This window comes from Hyaena hyaena, unplaced genomic scaffold (assembly GCF_003009895.1).
Source record: "Hyaena hyaena isolate Hyena2069 unplaced genomic scaffold, ASM300989v1 scaffold_7, whole genome shotgun sequence".
NCBI lineage: Eukaryota > Metazoa > Chordata > Mammalia > Carnivora > Hyaenidae > Hyaena > Hyaena hyaena.
This window is the reverse complement of record NW_024080639.1, coordinates 2,790,917-2,806,555: the sequence shown is the minus strand read 5'-3', so window position 1 is coordinate 2,806,555 and position 15,639 is coordinate 2,790,917. Positions and strand designations below refer to the sequence as shown.

The 15,639-nt window shown below is 44.7% G+C and overlaps 1 long non-coding RNA gene across 3 annotated transcripts; it reads left to right on the top strand.

The window, feature by feature from the left end:
* The first annotated feature begins 366 nt into the window (after positions 1-366).
* Positions 367-11,935, top strand: LOC120238393. 3 transcript variants are annotated; one of them, XR_005530209.1, is made up of 4 exons: positions 367-490; positions 2,468-2,634; positions 10,977-11,226; positions 11,906-11,935. It is a non-coding gene; the product is annotated as an uncharacterized LOC120238393 (long non-coding RNA). The 3 variants fall into 3 exon arrangements; XR_005530206.1 differs by lacking the exon at positions 367-490 and having other exon boundaries at positions 2,187-2,634; XR_005530214.1 differs by lacking the exons at positions 367-490; positions 2,468-2,634 and adding an exon at positions 7,356-7,471.
* Positions 11,936-15,639: the final 3,704 nt, after the last annotated feature.

Below are 15,639 nucleotides of genomic sequence, written 5' to 3'. Positions count from 1 at the left end.
AGAGGAGAGAATGAGACCCATCCCTCCTATTCTCCTTCCGATTACACCAGAGGGAGAGTTTCTTGCTTTGCTTTTAGGCCACTGACCACACTGCCACAGTTTCCTCATCTGTTGAAATGTGTTTAGTAGCAGCTGCCGGGCACACCTGGTGAGCTGTTAGAGAAACCAAATGGATAACGTAGTGAAGAAACAGCTAGTATTCAAATTGAGGCAGAGAGACTTCCCGGTAGAGGGGCAGGAGCGCAGGGCAGGAGGGAGCAAACCTGAGTTCGATTCAGCCCTTGACAATAGCTGCATTGTGACTGTGGGCGCGTCCCCTGCCCTCCCCGTGGCTCAGATCCCTCATCTCGCAATGGGCAGCGCAGGAACCTGGCGCCTGCGCCTCCCCAGGTCGGAGAATCCCGGAGCTCCGCATGTGTGAAGACACCTTGAAAATTGTGCAACTGCGCAGGACACAGCGTTTCCGCCACCGGCTGAGCTCAGTTGTCAGGTTAGGCCAGCCTTTTGTTTTGTTTTGTTTTTAGCCTTTCTCACACACAGAAAGCAAGACCTGGAAATTCCCTATCCATGTGCATATTTAGGAGTGTCTGAGGTGCCTATGGGCTCTAGCTTTTCCCAGCCTCTAACAAACCCAGAAGCAGGGTGGGGGTGAGACCCAATGACTGTGAGCTCTGGGTGGTGAACACATGATCCATCTAAAAGAGGCAAAGGAACTCAGTGCCAACACACAACTAGCATGAAGACCATATGCCCAGTGTGGACAGATCTATTTTTTCAAGGAAGGTTAATAATCTCGACATTTTTTTTTACCATAAAATGAACTATCTGAAAAGTACAGGCTCAAAAATAGAGTAAAACCTGGGACTGTGAGTAACTTGTTCTGCGCATATCCCGCAAGATGAGCAAACGTTTCTAATCAATTTTAACTTGATTAGCCAGCGATGTGTTGCAATACGAGTACTACACGACCCCGAATGTCACATGATCACAACCGAGCCAATAGTTCTTGAAGTCCGCTTTGATAGGCAAGTGCGTTGGATTTCAAGCAAGCTTCCAGAAGGAATTATGCCCACAAACCAAGGTTTTACTGTAATTGTGAACAATCGGAAATAATTGTCTTTTCAAATAGGCCGAAGCCCTGATCTAGTGCGTCTTCCCTGTGCTTACAGTTTGGAAGCTGAAATCTAGAGAGAAGAAGGCGGCTGCTTGGCTGGTTGGCAACAGACACACAGAGCCAGGGCTGCCTGCCTTGGAGGAGGCATCTTTCATTTCTTGCTGGCTCTACAGCCAGGGGTCCGGATTTCCTGGTTTTCAAAAAAGTGCTGGAGGAGTGGCTTCGGACAGCCTGGCGGGCTCAGCTCCATCCCGGTAGTCTGGCTGGTGTGCCAGGTGAAAGGGAAGTAGATTGTAAAGCACTTTGGATATTATCAAGCTTGGTTAAAAAATAGCAACCACCTCGCCTCATTATGCCACATTCGGGATAGGGGTGGGGTGGGGGGAGGGTCTCTGATTTCCTTCATGATCTTCATTTCTTGCCTGGCCCTTGACCCCTGGGCCTGCTCTGAGGCGAGTCAGGGGGTGCTACTCTCTTCGATTTCCTTCCTTGCTTGTTTGCCTTTGCTGCAGTGGCCCAGGTGAAAAGCGCATCGTCTTGGAGCCTTGACTCGGGGGTCAGGTGTGCACCTGCCTCTCTCTGAACCCTGACTCTTCACTCCCCAGCTGTGCAGTTTCACCTCTCTGAACCTCACTTTCCTGAGCTCTAGAATGGGGATAACAATGCATATCACTCAGCCTCAGTGAGGAAGTCGACACAAAATAACGAAAGTAAAGCCTTTACCAGAGGACGGGATCCAGGAGATGTAGTCAATAAATGATAGTTGGGGGAGCCATGATCTCCAGAGCTTCTAGATTCTAACCGGAAAGTTGTGAGAGGCAGTCCAGCACAGCTACCCAAGGCTAAGTATCTGGTGCCAGGCTGTGGGTTTGAATACCCTGCCTCTACCACTTCAGCGAGTTGCTCGACACCTTCCTCATGTGTGAGGTGTAGATAATGGTACCTACCTTGTGACATTGTTGTGAAGACTGAGGGGGCTGACGTCGTGGTGCACTTAGCATACATCCACCCATGAGGGCTGAACGGATGATAAATATTCTTGTCCAGGTGGGCACTATGGAACACAGCTGCGTGAGCTCAGTGCACATCTTTGTCATTCTAGGCAAAGGACTCCTCCCTTACGTGTGGGGGGTACGTTCCAGGCTCCCCCAGTGGATGCGTACAAACCAAGGGTAGTACCAAACTGTATATAACCTATGTTTTTTCCCATACTGATATACCTATGACAAAGTGTAACTCATAAATCAGGCACAAGAAGAGATTCACAATAATAACTATAAGGTAGAATAATGATCACAATTTACTGTAATAAGTGAATGTAGTCTCTCTCTCTCAAAACATCCTGTTTTACAGCGCACATCCTGCTGTGACTTGCGATGACATGAGATAATGAAATGCCTACATGAGGAGATGCAGTTGGGGAATGACGTAGGCACGTGACCTGAGGCAGCATTACCATTGACCTTCTGAATCTGCGTCAAAAGGAGCATCATATGCTTCGGAACCACGGTTGGCCACAGGTAACTCAGAAAGCGAGTGCGGATGAGTGGGGGTGGGGGATTACTGTACGATCTAAGCAGAGGCAGAATACACATGAGCTGTTACCTAGCGAAGCCCTAGCAGAGGCTACTAGAACCCACCCTGTGTCCTGTGTGCATTGCAATGGCCCACCTTCCAACTGCTGTCATATGCATCTCCCCAGAGATACTTCTCAGGCATCCAGAGCCCGTCCTACCCCCGTGTTCAGCAGGGCACACATCTCAGAGAATGAATGGCTCCCCTCGCCCCTGCCCCCACCCAAGGAATAACCCTCGACCAGCAATTGACAAGAGCATCTGTATAAATAGCCGCCTGCTCCCTCTTCCTCAGTGGGATAACTCCACAGTGCCCCTTCTGCAGTGCTCCTGGGGTTCCCCAACAGGACTGAGCCCTACTTGCCCACTGGCTTGGTGACACATCATTCACTGATCGTCCTTCTGTCTTGTCGCAATTCCTCATTCCCCTCCTGGTGTGCACTGGGATCATCTCCAAAGAAGTTCCTTGCAGTTAAATCCTAGTCTTAGGAACCAAATTATGAGAGATACAAACGGAGGAGCCAAGCTGAATAACCCAAGGCGCTATGATGTCTGCAAAGGCAGCAGATGCCAGGATCCATGGCCAGGACCCGGCGAGAGCCCCTTTGCCCTGGTTTCTCATAGTGGGAAACTGCCCCCCACCTGAAGACCTGGTATGTGCGCTCCACGAATCCGCCCACGGGTCCTTGTTTGGGAGCCGGCTTCCTTAGCAATGTCCCTGGAGGCTGGGAGCTGTGGGTGGGCTGATGCAAGAAGCCAGGATTGTGTCTCTAGGCTGGGGCCACATCCCACGTGTGGCTGTCACCACGTAAACACGGCATCTGAACGAGAGGAAGCACACTCCATGCAGGCAAATTGGAGCTTTCTCTTCTTTCTGTGTCTTCTTCTCCTTCTCCTTCTCCTCCTCTTCCCCCCCCCCCCCCCCCCCCCCCTCCTCCCCCTCCCCCCCCTCCTCCTCCTTCTTCTTTTTAATGGGGTGAAATGTAAAAACATCAGTCTTTGGCCCCCTTTTCTGTAAAAAAAAAAAAAAAACATAAAAAAACCCAATAGTAATAATTAGAACAGTAAACCCAACCAAGAGAAGTCCATCTCACGCAAATGAGAGACTATGTATAAGATGCCCTCTCAGACCACATCAGGAGTCAGTGAGCGCAAAATAGAATTTAGGAGTGCTCCTTCTGAACTGGGTAGTTGGTATGTGAATAGTGCAAGTTTTTGTGCAAAATAAATACACAGAAAGAGAAGGGGGAACCCTCACAAGACACTCAGAGTCCGTGCTGAAACTCAGCGTTCACTGGAGATGGCGAATGCATTACAGAGATACGTCTGCCTTCTCCACAATGGTGCCCACACCAAAGGAACATGCTCTCGGGTATGGCATTTTGCCTCCACACTGACCGGGAGTTTCAAAATATAAAAGAAGACCAGAGTGTGTGTGCAGGGGCCCTAGAAAGAGCGAGGAGATTAAAGAGCAGGCTTGCCTTCGAAGAGATTTGGTTTTTGTAACAAAATCAGGGCCCCGGACAGTTTGGAGGAGGACAAAGAGCACTCAGATTCCCCTCCTGAGGCTCTTCCAAAGCCATCGCGGTCATTTCCAACCACTTGCAGGTGTTTTTCATCCCAGAACAAACACAGAAACAAACATTTACAGAGTCATGAAAATTCAACAGAAGTCACCTGGACACAGGGCTTCCCCACCTGTGCTCAAGCTATCTGGCCCGGGATTATTAAACAGAATGTCACACCTAGTTTCCATTGTGGGACAGGAAGCCCTTGGGCCGGAAAGAATGAGTTCCCAGAATGTATTCGTAAGAGTAAATGCTACATCTTTTGAAGAAAGTGTTTGCAGCTCCGAGGGAAGAATAGATTTTAGGAATGTCAGTGGCTCTTCCCCCAGATCTGCCCAAACTTGCTGCAATGCCCTCAAAGAGTGCACGGCCACCTTGTGAACGGTCCATTACGTGCATCAACAGCACAGAGTCTAAGGCTGGCTTTCACGCTGACCACCTTGAATACTTTCTCATTTGGTTGTTTCTGGGAAAGGCCCTTGTGTGCTTTTCCTGAATGTTCCAGACGTGTGCAAGCGTCAAAATTAGGAAATGCGGCTGGGGAAATTCAGCCTTCAGCACCCCCCATGTCATCCTTCGACCTTCTTCGGTAGATCTAGAGAACCAAGAAAGTGAAGGAGGTGGATGTGGTTATGGGAGGAGGGAAGAAAGGAATAGAAAGGAAGGGAAGGGGAAATGGAAGAAGTATGGGAATGAGAAGGATGGAAAGGAGGGAGGAAGGAGCAGGAAGGAAGGGAATGGAAAGGAGAAAGAAAGGAGGGAGAGAGGCAGGAAGAGAGAAAAAGAGAGAGACAGAGACAGAGACAGACTTAGATCTGCTGCTGTCAGACCCTCACTGGTTTATACGAGGAGCCAGATAGCCGCTCAGTGAAAAACTGAGATTAAGCTCACAACATAATTTCCATTATGTTAATGTTGCTTTAAAATATATTGCACAGAGTGCTGCAACAATCAAATTATCAATTATAATGTCTACTCAGAGTAGGAAAGTGTTGCAAACAGAGGGCTGATTACTGCTTCAGTACATCCAATCTGCATACTCATTGTTCAGTGCAGGGAAAACAAATTATCTTGTGTTGGCCCCAGTTCAAATTTAATTAAATGAGTGCAAAGCAATTATAATAAAGTACAATAGTGTAGTAATGAAAGGAAAATAACTCATTAACCTATTAATCTTTATTTATGTTCCTCTCAAATAACTATGTAATTTCTTTATCACCGCATCCCGGAAGAAGAAGTAGGGTCTCACTGCTTTGTGGCCTGGTTTAACAAGTTCTATTTGGTTAAGATGCCTTCACACCGACCGTTTACACCTACTTTCTCTAGCTTTGGGGACACCCCCAACCCTCCCATCAAGCTCTCTGCCCACACATACGTGTATGTGGTCTAGATTTAATGCTTCTCTTCTGTTGGAAAGAGAGAGAGAGCCTGGCGTTTTCAGTCGGAAGAGCTATGAACAGCTTATACTTCGCAGTGCTTTCTGGTTAACAAAGTTTTTCGCGTGTATGATCTCATTTAAGTCTTGTGACAACATCGCGGGGGCTGGTATGATTATTGTTGCTGCTTCAATCGATGAGGAAATGGAGTTTTTGAATCGATGAGCATTCTGCCCAAGCTTTGAAAGTCCCCCGGTAGTAGATCCAGGATTGTCACTTATGTCCACGGTCCCAATATCCTCATGTCCCCGCCCCCTGGAATCTCAGTACCCAAAGTAAGGTCCAAAGAGAGGCAGTTTTGTGATCACTTGAGGTATGGAATCTTGGACCCCCCTTTAGAACTAAAGAATCAGAATCTGCATTTTACAAAGATCCCTTGGTGATTCAGATGCAGGTTGAAGTTTGAGAAGAATTGGCCCGGCTGGATATCACACTGCCTTTCCTGCAGAGACTTAGACAAGTCCCCCAGGGGGATGCTTTTCTGGAGTTCTCATAGCAACTACTTGAGATGGCCTTGAGATGACCTTGAGGTGACCTTGAGTGATCAGGGTTCACTCCGGCTCCCACTGGCATATCACCCGATATGGCTGGGAGTAGGGGATGTAGGACAGGCAGAAATAGTTTCTCTCTTTAGCCCCACACTTGACCCTGAAACTCTCAACCCTTCTTTCAGGGAAAGTTTAGAAACGTGGAGAGGGAAGAAAAAGGAGAAACTGAGGAACTGAGGCAGGAAATAGACATTTGTCAATTTTCTTTGTTCCTAAAGACTCTCCACGTATCATTTCTTTTTTAAAAAAAATTTATTTATTTAGTTTGAGAGAGAGTGTGCGAGTGGGAAGAAGCAGAGAGAGAGAGAGGGAGAGGAAGAGAGAGAGAATCCTAAGCAGGCTTGGCACTCTACGCGTGGAGCCTGACACAGGGCTCGAAAAAAAGCAAAAAAAAAAAGAGAGAGAGAGAGAGAGAAAATGTTAAATATTTAAGGAATTTAAGGAATGTATTTTTTAATCATTCCAAATTTCAACTTTACCTGTTTGTCCCAATTGCTTCTGATAAGAGGATCTTCACATTACTACTTTTCATGTCTGCCATTTGCCCATATACCCTCCATCCCGTAAACATCCTATCCTTTTGAGGTGCAAAGTATTTGACATATTCTGTCTTCAGTGAACTGATTCAACACACGTTTATTGAACTACTGCTGTATGGTAAGCCCCGGACCCGGTGTGGGGATAGATCGGTGAATGGTAGAGCCCACAGTGGGGAAAACAGACTTTAAATACACAGTCACAGAATTGTCACTTCATGATACATATGATGCGTGGCTGGAGAGGAAAGGGTTCACCTTGTCTTCATATAACTCAGCACTAGGATGGGTTTCCTATTTTGGAAGGGTAAAATAAGTGTTTGAATAAATGAGCCAGCAGCTTCCCTTCCAGTTTTTAATGCAGTCTTTTTTTTTTGCTTCTTGCTTTATTGAGGTGTAATTTACAAATCAAAATTGTGTATATTGTGTATTTCAAAACGATTGTATAGATGTGTTGCTAGTGCAGTTTCTTTGGGCAGAATGATTATTGGGACCCCTTAGGATTTGGAGCAAGTTCTCCCACTTACCTCTTTTCTTTCCTGTCCTCAGGTTTGCCCCAGAAGGTGCTCTGCACCCTTCGTCAACCTACCCTGCTCCCCAGGAAACTGATCTTTATGGACCCCATCAATCGGCTTCCTGGCCCTGCTCCTTCCAAGCGAATGAGGCCATTTGAGGGTTTGGAGGCAGACTGTACGGTTTGTTACACCATCTCCTCATCTGCACCATTGCCTTGTACTGGTTGCGTCTCTCTCTAGAAAGTCGCAGCTCCCGCCAAGCGGCCTTCTCTGTATAACTACTCTCTGCACCCAAGATCAGCAAATCAGGCTCAGACTAAGCCAAGTTAGGTGGCTAGTTGCCAAAGTTAAGGAAGCTGTGACTCTTGGGTCCATGCATTGTCCAATCCTGATGTAACATTTTTCTGTAAGAGGCCAGAGTAAATATTTCAGGTGCTGCAGGCCCAACAGTCTCTGATGCAACTATTCAACCCCGCGTTTGAACTGCGAAAGCAGTTGCAGACAATAGGCGTGTTCCAATAAAGCTTTATTCTCATAAACAGGTCGTGGGCCCGATTTGGTCCACGGGCTGTAGTTTGCCAACCCCTGCCCTAAGTGTGACAGTTCCCCACGCTGCTAACTCTGGGGTACAGCACTGTCCCTTGTGGTTTCCTTTAACCCTGCTCGCATCTTTGCAGATAATTCCTTTACTAAGCTCCTTTCGAATTATCCAAATTGAGTGTGCCATCTGTTTCCTGCTAGGGCCCTAATTGATGCACTTGGCTTTGCATTTCTCCAACACAAGCTCTAATTGCAAAGGAAAAACAACAACAACAAAACCAACAATAGAAAGGGGGGACTATGACCGATTATTAGGTGGCAGGGATGTGGTGCTTTACATGTATTCATTCATCCCAAATATGATGGAATATTTCACCAAGTTACAATACGCTTTTAAAGTTGGCTGGAGCTGGAGCTGAAATAAATAAACCTTTTTTTTTTTTTTTTTTTATTGGGGCCCGAGTCTCAATGCTGCTGCCCTACTTGTCCTCTTCTGATGGAATGGAGGTCTGTTCTAATTAAACAAGAAAACACATCTTTTCACAAGGGGAGAACGGAGGCCATTGTACTCTATGCCTCAAAGAAAGCATGCTTTAATAAGAATTCTTTTATAATCCCTGCTTTTATTTGTTGCTTCCCAAAGCTTTTGCTGGTAATAAAAGGATTGTAAAGTTGACAAATATAAGCAGGGACAAAGAAGTTTGGGGAGATAATGCCTTGGTGAATGGGCAAGTGTTTGAAAGTGTATTGATCCGACGACATGTAGAAGATGATCGCAGAAAGCCAAAGCTGCCATCAGGGTGATGTTTCTATTACAAAGTAAAAGCCCCTCCAGACAGGACCATCATCAGGTAGAATTATGCCCTGTGTTGAGGAGAAAAATAATTCAGGCCAAAATGTAGGGTTTGGTATCTAAAGATCTGGATTCAGATGTGGATGTGTTGAACTTCTAACCTTCTGCATTATCCTACAGAACAGCAAATGGAGCTCCAGCAAATGTATCGTGTTCAGTGATGGGCAGGCTATGGATGTCTGTTCTCATTACACCCTTATCACTATCACCCACAGCACCCTTTATTCCTTGGGCAAGAGCCACCAGTTTTGAAGACTTTACATGCTCCATAGGGCTCCATCCCCAGTGCAAGGATGGAACACGTGACCAGGCCCAAGCCAATCAATGCAGTGCAATGCATCGGCCACCCAGATTCGTTTAGTTACGTGCACAGTTAACTGATAAGACTGAGACTGGGTAAAGGATCGGATGGGCTGTCCTTCTCCCCTAGAGTTGAATGTGGGAGCGGAGAACTGCTACAGGTATGGTGGAGCCTGGGGCTGAAGTCAACAGCGTAGAACGATGACATTGCTCAAGCCCCCAGGACCACCTTACCTAAAGCCAACCTTGATGAGATAGATTGGAGGAAAATATAATCAAGTTTCTACACTTTGCCTCCAAACCTCTTGTGGTTTTGTGCATTCTCTCACTGAGAGCATCGAGGGATGGAGATGTTTTTCCCACCCCCTTGAATCCAGCTGGTCTCGTGACTTGCTTCGGCCAATGCAATGCAGCGTAAGTGAGGGTGTGTGCTACCCCTCCATCTCAGAATCCAGCAGCCATGCAGCCAGACCTGGGAGAGCCAGTTAGAAGGCAAGGGATGTTGGGGCAGACAGCCCAGCATCCCAGCCAGCCGTCAGAAGCCCATCCACAACTACCAGCCCAGTGGAGACTGAAATGAATGAGGGAGCCCAGTGGAGACTGGAGGAGCCATCCAACTGAGCCCGGCTTTGATTGCTGACCCACAGATTTTGAGCTAAATAAGTAGTTGTGCTAAGCTACTATATGTTGAGGGGAGCTATCATTCATCAACAACTAACTAATAACACACAACCCTAACCCTGAGTCTTTCACTTATGCATATCAGTAATTTATTATTATTATTTATTATTATTATTATTATTATTATTTGTTTTAGTCAGTTAGGATTGGGTTTTCCATCATTTGAGATGAAAGGAATCCTAACACAACAAAGTTGTGCCTCCATTCCTCAGCTAGATATACCATTGTTAGGGATCCCATCTGTCTGATATGGATCCAATGGTGAGTGGGTGATCAATAAATCCTTAATGATTGCATAATATTTGGCTGCTTCTCAAATCACGTTTTGAAGAGCAAAGGCTATATTTGTTCTTGAGTCCCCGAAGTCATCTGTATGGGGATTTTGCTTCACTTGGCCTAACTCCTCAGCAGGACTTTGTAAGAGGCACCTCCGACCATCTCAATAGGTGAAAACAAGTAAGCTTGAGTATCTAAGGTATCCTCAGCATGTAAGAAACCACACTGAGCCATCTTCCTCAAGGGAATCTGGAAAAATCTGGGGCTGATTCTATCCTCCTTGCTATAGAAACCTGAAATTAAGTGTCAACTCTTTCTTTCTAAGATAAAAGGCATGTACTTTTTCTAGGCAAGAAGCCCAGATCCACCTACCCTTCCTGTCCTCTAGGACTCCATCCGTTCCTTGCTATGACTTGCTGCATTATTCCTATAATTTATTTTCTTTGAGAAAGAAAGAAAGAAAGAAAGAAAGAAAGAAAGAAAGAAAGAGAGAGAGAGAGAGAGAGAAAGAAAGAAAGAAAGAAAGAAAGAAAGAAAGAAAGAAAGAAAGAAAGAAAGAAAGAAAGAAAGAGAAAGACTAAAGTGAAAACCCCAGAGACGTTACATTCCACTCCAGTAAAAGGATAGAATGTACCTGACCTATAGCAGAGTGAAATCCAGCAACCAATTCTTACCAGCCATTGACAAATTGTGTGTGTGTGTGTGTGTGTGTGTACAGAGAGAAAGGACACCATTATTTTTATTCTTTAATCAAAGGATAACCGGACTTTCTCTACCCTAAGTGAGTTTACATTTTAAGTTCCTAAATGGTTGTTGTTGGTTTTTTTCCCCTATAATCCACGGACAAAGGTCAGAAGGAAGATCCTGTTGAGGATGGAAAAGAGAAATATACTCAGTGGCCGGAGATAACTTCTCTCAGCCCAGAGGTCGGGCGAGGGCATATCTGGCTGACATTTTCTCTTCTCTCTAAACTCTCCCAGGCCTCACCAGCATCTAATCTTTCCTTTCTTCCTTCTCACTCCTCCTCACTCATAGGCTCATCTCTTCCCCTGAAAGGCTAGAGGGAAAGTCCAAGGTACTGAATGCCATTCATGAGAAAAGAAAGACATGGGCTCGATTGGTCGATCTCCTCCAACTAGACAACTCGTGTGGTGTTTGACAATTGCCAATTGTCAGAATGAGGCCCGGACCATTCAAACCTTCCTTCCTCATTAGATTGCAAGTCTTCAGAGGAGAGAAAACACCATATTGGGAAATTGGATGCCAAAGAGAAGACATTCACAAGGTAAATAAATGAACAGGGTAGAAGGGAGAGGGGCAGGTACCTTCTGAAGAAACAGAAATCTGTGTATGAGGGAGAACAGTCGCTTGAAGCTACTGGACATGAAAGTGACAGAGCAAAGGAGGCAGTAACGAAAACTCGGGTGATAAGGGGGTACGAAGTAGTGTAGAGCTTCAATTTATTTCCTGTCACTCGCACCCTTTCTTGTATTATAAAATGCAAACTCCATAACATGATCTTATGACCCTGTGTGACTGACACCCCCTGTCCCTTCAACTTCTTCCCTAGAAGGGCTCCCCCTTATTCCTAGCTGCACAGGCATTCTTTAATTTCCTCCACCATGTCAGGTTTGTTCCTGCCTCTGGCTCTTGCCATTTGCTTTTTTTTTTCTTTCCTGTCATGGCAGGCTCCTCCCCATCTGTGAAGTCTCAGTTCAAACAGCAGCTCCTCTGTGAGGTCATCCTTGGTCGCCTCACCCAATATAGGCCTGCCCCTGCCCATCACTTCCTACCTCACTACTCTAGAATGTTCCCCTTCATTGTACTTCACAGTAGCTAAAATCATCTTCCTTCCTTCTGCTAATTTGGGGCTTAGTTCACTCTTCTTTTTCTAGCTCTTGAGCTGTCAAGTTAGGTTTTTATTCAATAACTTTCTTCTTTTTTAAGATTTTTTTAATTTTTAGAGAGAGAGAGCACGTGGAGAGGAGCAGAGGGAGAGAGAAAATCTTAAGGAAGCTCCATGCCCAACACGGGGCTCAATCCCACAACCCTGGGATCACGACCTGTGCCAAAATCAGGAGTTCGATACTCAACCAACTGAGCCACCCGGGTGCCCCTCTTCTTTTTTAATGTAAGCATTGATTGCAATAAACATCCCTCTTACTATTGCTTTTGCTGCCTCCCATAAGCTTTTTATTTTTATTGTTGAATTTGAAGGGCTCTTTGTTACAGTAGCTAGTACTACCTGCCCTAGCTAATACACCAAGGAAGTCTTGCCGATGGTTTGGAAGGACCAACCAGAAGGCACAAATAATCACAGCTTCTCTGAAATTCCTCTTTCCCATAATTCACTTCTCCTGGACCTTGGAACATGAATTCCAGCTGTTCCATCAACCAATGACTAGAACCATTTTCTCTGCTGAGCACAAAGTCATCATTCATTAGGAAGCTCTCCAAACACATCCATTCCCTGGTGCTCATTTCCTGGCCTGGAAGTGTGTGAGGATCCCAGCACTCTCTGGATTTATACGCTCTGTTACCTGTATTAGTGAGAATGCTGGGCTGCAGCCGTTCATCATCCACCAGCCCACCAGACAAAATGATTCACTCTAGACTTAAAGGCTGAAGTCGACAGAGTATCGCTTTAACTGGAGGGAAAGGCACTTCCATGAAGTGGCAAGAGCTTTACAGCAGAAAGTTGTATTAATGACCCCACTTCAGTGCTTATCAGGAGGAGGTCATATAATCCCTTCCCAGAATTACATGCTGGCCAGTTCAGATAAATAACACAGATCTCCACCATTCATAATCCAAAATGTTAACAATTAATTTCCGAAATCAATCCTGAAGGGGGCTGGAAGCCCAAATCGCTGGGCCCAGACAGGCCTTGCCTGGTGGATTTCTCATGAGTCAAAATTTAAACCTCCAACTTGCAACGAACTGTTGTCAAGATGCAGCTGACTTAGGCAATCAAGATAACATTATTCAGCAATAACGTGGGTGAAACATACTCTAAGTGTGAATTAATAAGTCGGCTGACACCAGGCCCCAGATGTTTCCCACTCTGGCAATATGCCCGAAGTGATGATAAGCAGATTTACATACTTAACTAATATGTTTATTTAAAGGAAATTTCCAAATCCAAAATAACATCCAGATTTCTTATTTGGCTGCAGATCAAAAGACATCCTATCAATAAAGACAGAATCCAGGATAAACCTTTTCAACATCTGCTTAAAACCAAACAACAGATTTGAGGGTTTTGGTAAAACTTAATTGCAGACAAATTTTACTGCCTCTTACATAAATATATATTTTCATGTCCCTGGGGTGGTTCTGACCTCATCAATTCTCATGTTCACAATACATGACATTGTTCTTTTACCGGCACCAGGAGCTCTGCCTTTATGGAGACTTCCAGTCTCAAGGTTTTCTTTCAGACTGAAGGATGAACAGACTTTCCCCCCCATCAGGAAAGTGGAGCAAAAGTCAGGGGCATGAGCAAGAGCTTGGAATGTTATAGAAAAGAAAAATCTGTTCCTCTCCCGACCAGTTAGTGCTTTGTTTTTCTGTACGTTATAAAAAGCATTTATTTGGTCTCACTCTTCCTTCATTTTGGAGTAATGCTCCTTGACTATCGATGTTTTTCTTTTTGCTGTTGTTGCGGCTGTGGATTCCCCAAGGGAGAGCTCAGTAATGGGATGGAAGTGTTAATATATCTCTATGCTTGAGAAGGAGATGATGATGATGGAATGGGTGTCGGCCATACTAGCTCATATCCCTTCAGTGTGAATGAGTTCACTTTCCCTAGGTGTTAACGGCCTGGAGTTGGGCCAGGATTGTTGGGCACGGAGGCATTTTGCCCACCCACTGGCCAGGGCTGTAATTGAACTAAGGATGTGCTTCAGAAACTCCCTTTGCCTGGGGATCTGTTTAGTGTCAGAGTCAATATTAGCAGGTTGACCCCGGGGCAGGGAGATTTGGAGAGTCAGAAGTCATCCATCTTTGCTCCTGCTCCATCCTTTGAACTTAGTCATGTTAAAATTTTGAGTCCAATCTCTTCATAGCTGAGACCGGAAGGATAGGGTGGTGGAAGCATTCAAAGAAATGCCAGACAGAGCGGCAGTGGGCTACCATTTTCCTCTCCTCAATTAGCAAACATATTTCTAAACACTTCATTTAATTATACTTTTTATACTTCCTATAAGTTTTTCCAACAAGAAGTGATGCCACGGATAACAATTTTCTATGTATGAAATATAGATATCAAAAGCCTTAAAAATCTAACCTTTGACCCAGAAATTGTACCTCTAGAATGCATACGAAAATAATTATAGATTTGTGCACAGATTTAACCATAAACATGCATGGCTTTGCTTATGATAAGAAGAGAAAAATCAAATGGCCTAAGTATCAAACACTTGAGACCAGCTAATTAAATGATCGTCCGCCATTTATGAAATTACTCAAGATGACAGTGAATAACGTTGATCTTGGCAAGTAAGAAAAAACAGGTTGCAAAAAAATGAGTGTTATATTTTGCCATTAGAAGATCCATATGTACAAATATGTAATATGTATATATCTTAATGACATAACAAAATTATGGCAGGGTACAATTCTAGGTAATTATAGTTTGTTTTTTACTTGTAATGTAAATGCTCTACAATGAACAACTATTATTTTTAGGATTCAAAATTCTAAAAATATTGTGTAGGTTTTCAGTTTAAATTGATTGCCTTGAGGTATAATTTACATATAATTAAATGCATTCGTCTTAAGTATTCATTTCAATGAGTTTTGACTAATCCATGTACCCCATGTCGTTGACAAATTAAGACACAGAACAGTTAAAATATAGAATTACTACATAATTTCTACCCTCAAATGTTCCTCAGATCCCTTTCTAGTCAAACTTCTCACCTCCTCTGGCTCCAAGGTAACTTTCTGTCATTTTTATGGGCTGAATTGTGTCTGTCCCAAATTTATAGGTTGGAGTCCCAAACCCCGAGTACCTCAGAATGTGACTTATTGGGAGATGGGGCCTTTCAAGAGGCAGATTAGTTAAAATGAGGTCATTTGGGTGGCACTGTCCCCATACGACTGTTATTATAAGAAGAAGAGATGGGGCGCCTGGGTGGTTCAGTTGGTTAAGAGTCCAAACTTCAGCTCAGGTCACGATTTCATGGCTCATGGATTCAAGCCCTGCATCCAGCTCTGTGCTGACAGCTCAGAGCCTGGAGCCTGCTTCGGATTCTGTCTCTCCCTTTCTCTCTGCTCCTCCCCTGCTAGTGCTCTGTCTCTCCATCTCAAAAATAAACATTAAATGAATTTAGTAAATGAAATAAAAGAAGAAGAGATTAGAACACAGACATGCGCAGAATGAAGACAGAAGAAGGCATCGACAAACCGAGAGGCCACAGAAAATTCCAAACCTGCCCCTACCTGGATCTCAGACTTCTAAGTCTCCAAAAGAGTGAGAAAATATATTTCTGGTTGTTTAAGCCACCCAGTCTATGGTATGTGTATGGCCGCCTTAGCAAACCAATACAGACATTATAGTATTTTTAAAGTTCATTTATTTATTTTGAGAGAGAGAGATATGGGAGGGGCAGAGAGAGGGAGAGAATCCCAAGCAGGCTTTGCACTGTGAGCATACAACCTGATGTGGGGCTTGAACTCACAATCTGTGAGACAA